An 8222-nucleotide genomic window follows, 5' to 3' on the forward strand; every position below is an offset into this window, starting at 1 on the left:
TCTCCAGGTTAACAAGTTATGTAGTCAGAAATATTTGAGGGAAGAGGTTATGAAACAAATATAAATCCAAAAGGTATAGGGAAAGAAAACCCCAAAGATGACGACAATCTGGAGAAAATCACCAGCAAGCGCAAGACAGATGGCCAAATCTCATTATACAGATAGATAGAAAGATGGTCTTCTTCATTCAGTAGAACAAGAAAGTCTGGAAGACTAGAAATAAGAAAGATACTGAAAGTGGAAAATAAGGAATTAAAGAAACCATTACACTGACCTTGAATAAATAAATTTTCAAGATGGCACATATGCTAATCTGAGGAGCAGGATGGCTAGAAGTTTGGAGAAAAATGAGAAATTTCACTCCTTGGTACCAGGGATAAAGGTAGAATATTAATGGAGGTTAAATGTATTTGGTACTGTTCTAGCTGATTACAATCTCAGAAAAATTACATGGAAACCGATGTTGCTTTATACTGAATTTAAGGAGAATTGCAAAATATACAGATGAACTTGAGGAACAAAACTAAAATAGCAAAAAGAACATAGGTTAAAATACAAGCTCCAGAAAACTGACAGCAGGAATGATTTCAGAAAAAAAGAGGATAGGTAAATTGGATAAAACAGAGGAAAGGGCTGGCACCCATCATTGTCATGACACTTGCATTACATCTCACTTCCAAGTGCAGAGTCCAATTTGAGAGAAGGCAAGAATCAGAATATTCTCTTTATGGAGAAAAAAAAGGCTTCTTTCTTTTGCAAGTTCTTGTGTCAGTAGCCATTTTATGGGACTGCCAATCATGGCAGATCAACTGAAAAGCCAGATCATTTTCTAAAGCATCTACCTTCCTAGAGAAAGATTTTAAAGCTGACTGTGTACAACCCAGCTGCTGCTTTTAATCTTTCCCTGACAACAGTAGTTGTTTTATTACTTTGACAGTCATTTTTAGCCCATGAATAGTACCACAGTCCTTGTCAGATAGGAAAATTCTTTTGATCTACAATTTCATAAGGTTTAGCAATGGACAAAAGGACTTTTCCGGTATACTTGACCACACACTTGCTGAAGTTTAGGCTTAGAGGCAATAAAAAGGCACTGAGCTACCCATTTTGAGAAACACAAAAATCCTTTTTGACAAGTAATGACTGCCAGAAAAAAAAAAAATGTAAAAATACTACCTATTAATAGAAAATTAAGAACAAGGTTACCCTCGAAATAACTTTGATGCATTGCCAAAATAAATTTTAAATTTCACACTGTTCTAATGTAGTGTGATCTAGAGGATAAAAAATATGGATGCAAGATAGGCATTGTATATGAGCACAAAAAAAGGAAGGCATTTCAAGTTGTCTGTAATAACTAAGAGAAACTGGGAGAAGACTCAGGCAGACACAGAGCAGTTTTCCAGCATAATGGCTTGTTCTATTTGCTCTACAAGTAAGAATTCTGTTTTGTGCAGTCTGAAAAATACTGTATAAACTCAAAAATAAAACATATTTCCAAACAAGAATAAAAAGCCATTCATCAACCATTTTGAGTGAAAAAAGTATTTGAAAATTACTAAACCTGTAATTTTTATTAGTACAGGCTGCAGTACTTTAAACACACATATGTTTAACTTCACACACATGTGCATCCCATTTTCTTCTCCTGTTTGCACTGGAACCCATTCTATTTTTCCTTATGTATAAGAAATTAAAACAGAAGGCCTTTGTGATATGAAAAGTGTAAGGGCAGTGTTTCTAGGGCAGCTATCTATTTAACAGCTAGTCAGCTGAGTACATATCTACCTATGGAGAATATTCAGATCAGGTGCTGAATTGAAATCTCACTTCAAGTTCTTTCTAAAATAAAAGTGCAGCAGAGTTTGTGCGCACACACACGTGTGTGCCTGTGTATTAGTAACTGAACTGATGAAGCTGGGGTTGAGTTTCCTTTGAAAACTCTAAGTCCATTGGCATTGCCAATTTCCATAAAAATATTCCTTCCTAAAAATCCACACCAAGCTTAAAATTTAAGCAGAGTGAAAAAAAAAAAACCAACAAACCAAACCACCCTTTTTCAGTTGGATGAAGTTAGAAATCGGTCATCTTAATACTTAAATGAGATTGGCTAGACGGAAACTAAAGGAGGATTAAAAAAAGATCCTCTCCCACCCCTGCACTGTTCAATTGTTCACATATTTATAGTATTTCTTAAATAAGGCCGTTCCAGGAGACAAAACCATTGGATTTCAAGCCTTTTGCTAGACAGCTTTTGTTTACAATCTCTTGAAATTTCCACAGAATTCCCCAAAATCACATTTTCTGGCAAAATACCAGCCTGACTCCTACAGTCTAACATTTACAACACAGTATTTTCAGATAAACCACTGTCCTTTGGTTTCATTACATTCTCTTGGCAAAATACTGAGATGTCTCTGTGCAATTATTAAAAAAAAACAAAAACAGAGGTCCTCTACAACCAGCCAAAACTGACCCCAGTATCACCGACCTTCAGAAATCAACTCTCAGTGCAAGCAGAGAACTTCACCTCTGTTTCTCCAGTTTTCTAGATCTCTAAATGAAAGATTTTTTAAAGGTTCATCTTTAGCTGCCCTAAACTCTTAAAGTTTAGGGCAGCTCCACCATTTTGGAAATAATGCACAACTGAGCTCTGCATATGCAAGACTCTTCTTTCCATTCTTTCTTCCAGATTAGGAAGACTCAGAGGAAATAATTTAGCCTCTGTTGTTTGCTAATTATGTTCAGAAGTTCCTACAGAATACCAGCTTCTTGCGACAGGCCATGCCTGGTCTTACAACCGGCCTAGCATTTGCCCACTCATCCCTCTTAACTGAGTTATTCCCTGCCCATATCAACTCTTGGACTTTCCCTTTGAGATCTCAGTCCACTAAAGAGGGAAAGACGGACTTGCTGCAGGAAATATGGCCCCATGTTTCTGCATTCTTTCTGCCACATCTTGCAAAGTGCTTAAGATAAATACACTGTGTAATAAAAATGAATGAAAATTTGAAAGCACAAGCAGAGCTGTGCTCTAATAATCCATGCAAACTGCAGTTAATGAAGATGTCTTCTCCAGTGACTGTAAATAATTCAAAAGAGGTCTGACTCCAAACCCTACTGAAGCCAGGAGCAATTGCCCCCCACAAAGTAAGATGAAGCTTTTGGACTGCTCCCAGCACAGCAATGTCTGGGGAGTTCCTGCCAACCCAGGCTGCCACTGTGCAGCTGACAAGCAGATCATTGCATGTACAAGGCAGCAGCTCTACAAGGCCAGCAGGAACTTTGTGCGAATGAGACTGGTAATGCTTTGGGGGGCAAAGACTACCCCACCATTCTGTTGTCTATAATAATGTTTATTTAGCTGATGATTTATGTCTGCAAAAGCATCAATTTCTACACCAAATATTCATTAAAAGACTAGATCCACTCTTCCTGATTTTCACCACTGACTTTAAGAATATTTCATGTAATAAATCTGAAGTAGGTATGAATAAACAAATATGGCATTATACTAAGCTTGTTAATTACCCACCAAGCTACACAGTGTTAGAAGTACACACAATACGGGGAGTTCATCGAAGATGAGTTTGCAAAAGAGAAAAATTATTATCTACATGATCAGAAACCTCATTTCACTTTAAGCTTCACATGCTTTGGATGCTTTGGCTAAAAATGTATGAATAATTTCCAAGTTGTGATTGTCTGATTTAGCATATGATATCTTTGTATGAGATTTTAATGTTCTACACACTGTAGCTAAGAACAATCAGACTAAATTCTTTCTTGTGCAGTGTTCTGTCTCTGTTAATTTGTAAAATACAGCTATTCCTCCATGTGTGGAACCAGAGAAACAATACAAAGCTTTTCACCTTGTAAGAGGAAGAAAGAAAGAAAAAAAAAAAAGAAAGTTCCCTTCTCAATCGGGAATAAAGGGTCCAATCTCTTGGCATGAGCACACTGACTCAGATCATCTCTTGTAGAAGGACACAAATGTTGTCCTCTGAATTACAGTTGCAGTTGAAGCTTTTCTGCATAGTGGAGCAAATCATAAATGTAAGGCCCTCATTAGCAGATAAAGGTTTCTCAGAGACAGAATAGTGGCCAGGAAATAATTTTATTCCTGGACACCCAGCATTTCAGCCATCAGCCCCAAGACAAAAGGAAAGGAAAGGCCAAAAGATCTGCCATTAGGCTGTGTTTGTAAGGGCACTCCTGCAAAACCTCTTCCATGCACTTAGAGAACAGTACCTGCTTTCATTCAGGCTCATCACCCTTACAACTCCTCATCTTCCTCCTTGATGTGACAGTCACTTCTGCAGCAAGCACATTCCCACACATTCTTCAGGAAGGAAGGATGCTCGTTTTCTCCTGTGTTCATTTACCTTGTGTGAAGTACCAGCCAATATTCAGTACTGCTGTACCAAGGAGGATGTTGCAAAACGCAGGTCAGTGTTCTCTCAGTTCCATGGTAATCTAAGAAATAAATTACACTGATGTAAAAAGAGTTTAAACAACCAAAGGACTCCCATAGCCTATACACTCTTGCACCCCATTTCTCTGTCATTCTCCCAGCAACTGGTCCTGGCCAGGATGTTGCAGCATCATTCTAACAGTTGGCATGAGCACCGCTGATTCACTTTCCTCCCAAGTTCCCATCTTCTCCCTTGTATCTGAAACTGCTTCATATTACTGGAGATAAGGAAGCATCCTCCCCTGGTAAGAGATGCTGTATATATAAGGAAAAGGATGAAAAATAAAAAATAAGTTCGTAGCATTTGTGTGGGTTATAATATATATACACACACATATACATCGCGTTTGTTTGGATCTACCTGTTATCCAAAATTTGTAACATGTAACTAAGAGAGCATTTGGCTTGCAGTTTGGGGTAGGTGGTTTCTCGTACAAACATATAAGGCTACATTTCAGCTATCAATAGTTTTGTTTGAACACATAGCACTGTAACAGTATGAAAATATGTGTGATAAGCTTTTACAGGTGATGTTCTTAAGCCTTGTGTTAGTGTATTAGTGTTGCTAAGCCCAACAGACTAGAGTAGTATCACCTTGGTTAAAACTCATCAATTTTCTATAAACAGAAAAAATGTCTGTATCCCTGATAAACTGAGTATTGATATGAGACAAAACCAAGTGTTCAGAAAATTTTCAAGAAATGAGGTAATATTGTGATACATATTAAGACCTTTCAGAAAGGAGAACATTTATTGCTAACAAGCTTCCAAAGCAAGCTGGATACATACGGCTGCTGGATTTTTATTTTTTTTTTTAATCAATAAATTGTGGAGGAAATTGCAGAGTTGATATTAATCTCGCCCCTTTACACTTCTTACTGTGAAATTTCCTCACGGTCTATTTAAATTTAATTTCACAAATATTCCTTGAAAGTAGAGGTTTTAGAAAACTGAAATGACCTGGGTGCCCTGTACTGAAAGGTGAAATGGGCTATATTTAGAATTACCTTTGCAGAAAGGGAACACCTCAATAAATGCTCTGCATGGCCATTTGTGACAGAGGGTTATATGTCTGCCAACGCAACCTACATTTTTTATGGTAATAGTACAAGCCAGAATAAATATTATCTCCACTCATGTGACAGACCTTTGATAAAGCAGAATTGGCCTGGTTGATTAGGAATACGTGTCAAACACAGATAATGGGGGAATCCCTTTCAGCAGCAGCACACCACCTTAGCAACCGTAATGAGACCAATTTAATGAGCCTTCTGGTTTACAAGAGATATTAATTGCAGTCCTGTCACATAAGGTACAATTCAGATAAAATACGTAAAAAGGAGGGAAATTGGATTTCATTCCATTTTTGTCATGATTATAAATTTTCTTGCAGGATCATGAATCTCCCCACTGATGATCTAAATACTCTGGGTGGCTGACAATGCTGCCGTAGAACAGTGTGCATTGTTATGAAGGATGTTGAACACTGGAAGAATGTCAGGCTTTCCATTGCATCTTTCTGCCATCATGATTTTTATTTTACTCTAGGCAACTTTCGTTTATTTGTTTTGTAAAAACAAAGAAAGGCGGCACCATTCCTCTGTATCCAGCCACAAGGATGTTTCCTCAACTCTCACTAGTATGATCATGATCTTATACATATTTCTGCAAGTGCTCCTTTTGATACTTACATACAAGTGTTGCGCTGGATTGGAGTACAAATTATCTGCATGCAAGTAAATCAGAACACCCAGTTCAGTGTTTCAATAATTGTATCTTCATCCAATTACTATTCATAATAGAATATGTGTTTGTGTATTGTATGAGCTTTGTATTGCCAAAGAGAATGCTCTCAGGCAGGGCTCCTTCAATTAAGGAGATGGTAGACCTGCCAGATGATAGATGCTCTTGGCTGCTGCACGGCAGCGAGGATGCTCTCCCACACTACATCTTCACCCATGAGCCAGAGCAGCTGCAGGCTGATCACCTGCATGTGGCAGATGTTAAACAGAGTGTGCTGCCCATGGCTGTGTTGCAGCACTGAACAAGTCTCAGCTACCAAGTTGCACATCTGCTTGTGTTGAGGATTTACGATTAAAATTAATTCTAAAAAATACATTGTTACTTCATTGGACATAATGTCCTTCTGAACATTGTCTTTTAACAATGAGTAAGTATACTTGCAATGAAACGCAGTGGCTGCAAAGCTCTGACTACAATATATTCAGCCTTAAATATTACCAAATCATATAAAAATTGGAGAGATATAAATTTAGTCCTTATTCCTAATCCAGCTGTCAGGTTCAAAGAGTTCCGTTTGCTTAAAGATATTGCAACAGCAGTTTTGCAGACAGCCTTGTTCCTGAAATGCTGAACCTTAAAGCTGTTCATAATCTTAAACCTCTTGTCCCCACAACGCCAAGAACTTCAAAACCATGACATGTACAACCTGTGAACCTTTGTCATCAAAAGCTTGATTTTTTTTCCCTCATTACTGAGAAGGAACTAAGTGAAAAAAAAGCACATATGGGGTATATATTCTACAAAATATGTTAATGGAAATTTTTCTTTTTCAGCAAGGAACGAGGACACCCACAAGGACAAATAGATTCAAGACAGTTTAGGACATCGTAACAACAGAGAGACTAATGCCGTTTGCTTATGAGAATTCAGGCAAGCCCAGGCTCACCAGCAGAGTGGTTACCTTAAGGGACTTCAGTGACATGTCAGGCAGCTTCTAAGAAAACTTTCCTTTCGCACATTGGTGCCAGCAATAAAGTCCATCATTTTGTGCACAAAGCCTGCATATTCAGGAAACTTGGTACTGAAATTCAGCCAGCCATACACATACTGCAGAAAACAAAGCATGGTGTACGTCTGTCAGCCCAATTAAATGAAACATTGAAGCACACTTTTTAAAGTCTGGTCTTATTCAGCAAAGTATTTGCATGTTTTGGACACATCTCTGAGTGATAGTGGTTCCTAAATTCCACCCTCAAGAAGTGACTCAGGGCCACATATGTCCCTGAGATGCAAATATGTACTAAACCTGGATTCTCAAAAGTATCTTGGAATCCTAATTCACATTTTGAAAGTCCCAGACAGAGTTTATCTGCATTTTAGGAACCTTCATAATTTTAGAAAATCTGTCCAAAGAGTTTAATTTGCTTCTGAAAAGAGGTGCTTTAAAAATTATAAATATGCTATTCACAGTAATAGAACCTCAGCATGTACTCCCATACCTGTTAGACTAGAAAGCAAGTCTGACACTGGAAAGAGCAGCTGTTTGCTGCTTGTATGGAAATACCGAGATCATTCCAGGTGACCCTGTGCAAAGATAAAAGGAACAACAGGGGTTTTGTACGCAGTATTTTCTGATTGTAAGAAAAAAAAAAAATCAAACAAAAAACAAATGTGAGAATATTCATTGGTAAAATTATTGAATAATCATTTCATTATTTTAGTTTTTTGGGTTTTTTTAGATTTTCATTAGGGGAAAATAATGATCAGGTAAGACAGTGCAATATATCATTTCATACCCTGCACCCTGACAATATCCTTTTTGATATTATTAATTTCATTTTTCTGAAAAGTACCAGTACATATAAGCTACTTAATTAAATACAGGAAGTTATAGTCTAGCAACCCCCTTCCGCATTCTGAACATGAAAGAGTACACTAGAATATTGATAGTCCAATGAAATATTTTAATGTTGGAAAATATATTAGTTTTCAGTAATTACAATGA

General features: G+C 37.4%; 1 long non-coding RNA gene across 1 annotated transcript; it reads right to left on the reverse strand.

The window, feature by feature from the left end:
- Positions 1-4270: 4270 nt before the first annotated feature.
- LOC115608365 lies at positions 4271-7795 on the reverse strand. Its single transcript, XR_003991516.1, has 3 exons — positions 7717-7795; positions 7179-7324; positions 4271-4476 (listed from the first exon to the last, which is right to left on the reverse strand). It is a non-coding gene; the product is annotated as an uncharacterized LOC115608365 (long non-coding RNA).
- Between the last annotated feature and the right edge of the window lie 427 nt (positions 7796-8222).

The sequence above is a fragment of the Strigops habroptila genome, chromosome 5, assembly GCF_004027225.2.
Source record: "Strigops habroptila isolate Jane chromosome 5, bStrHab1.2.pri, whole genome shotgun sequence".
Taxonomy (NCBI): Eukaryota; Metazoa; Chordata; class Aves; order Psittaciformes; family Psittacidae; genus Strigops; species Strigops habroptila.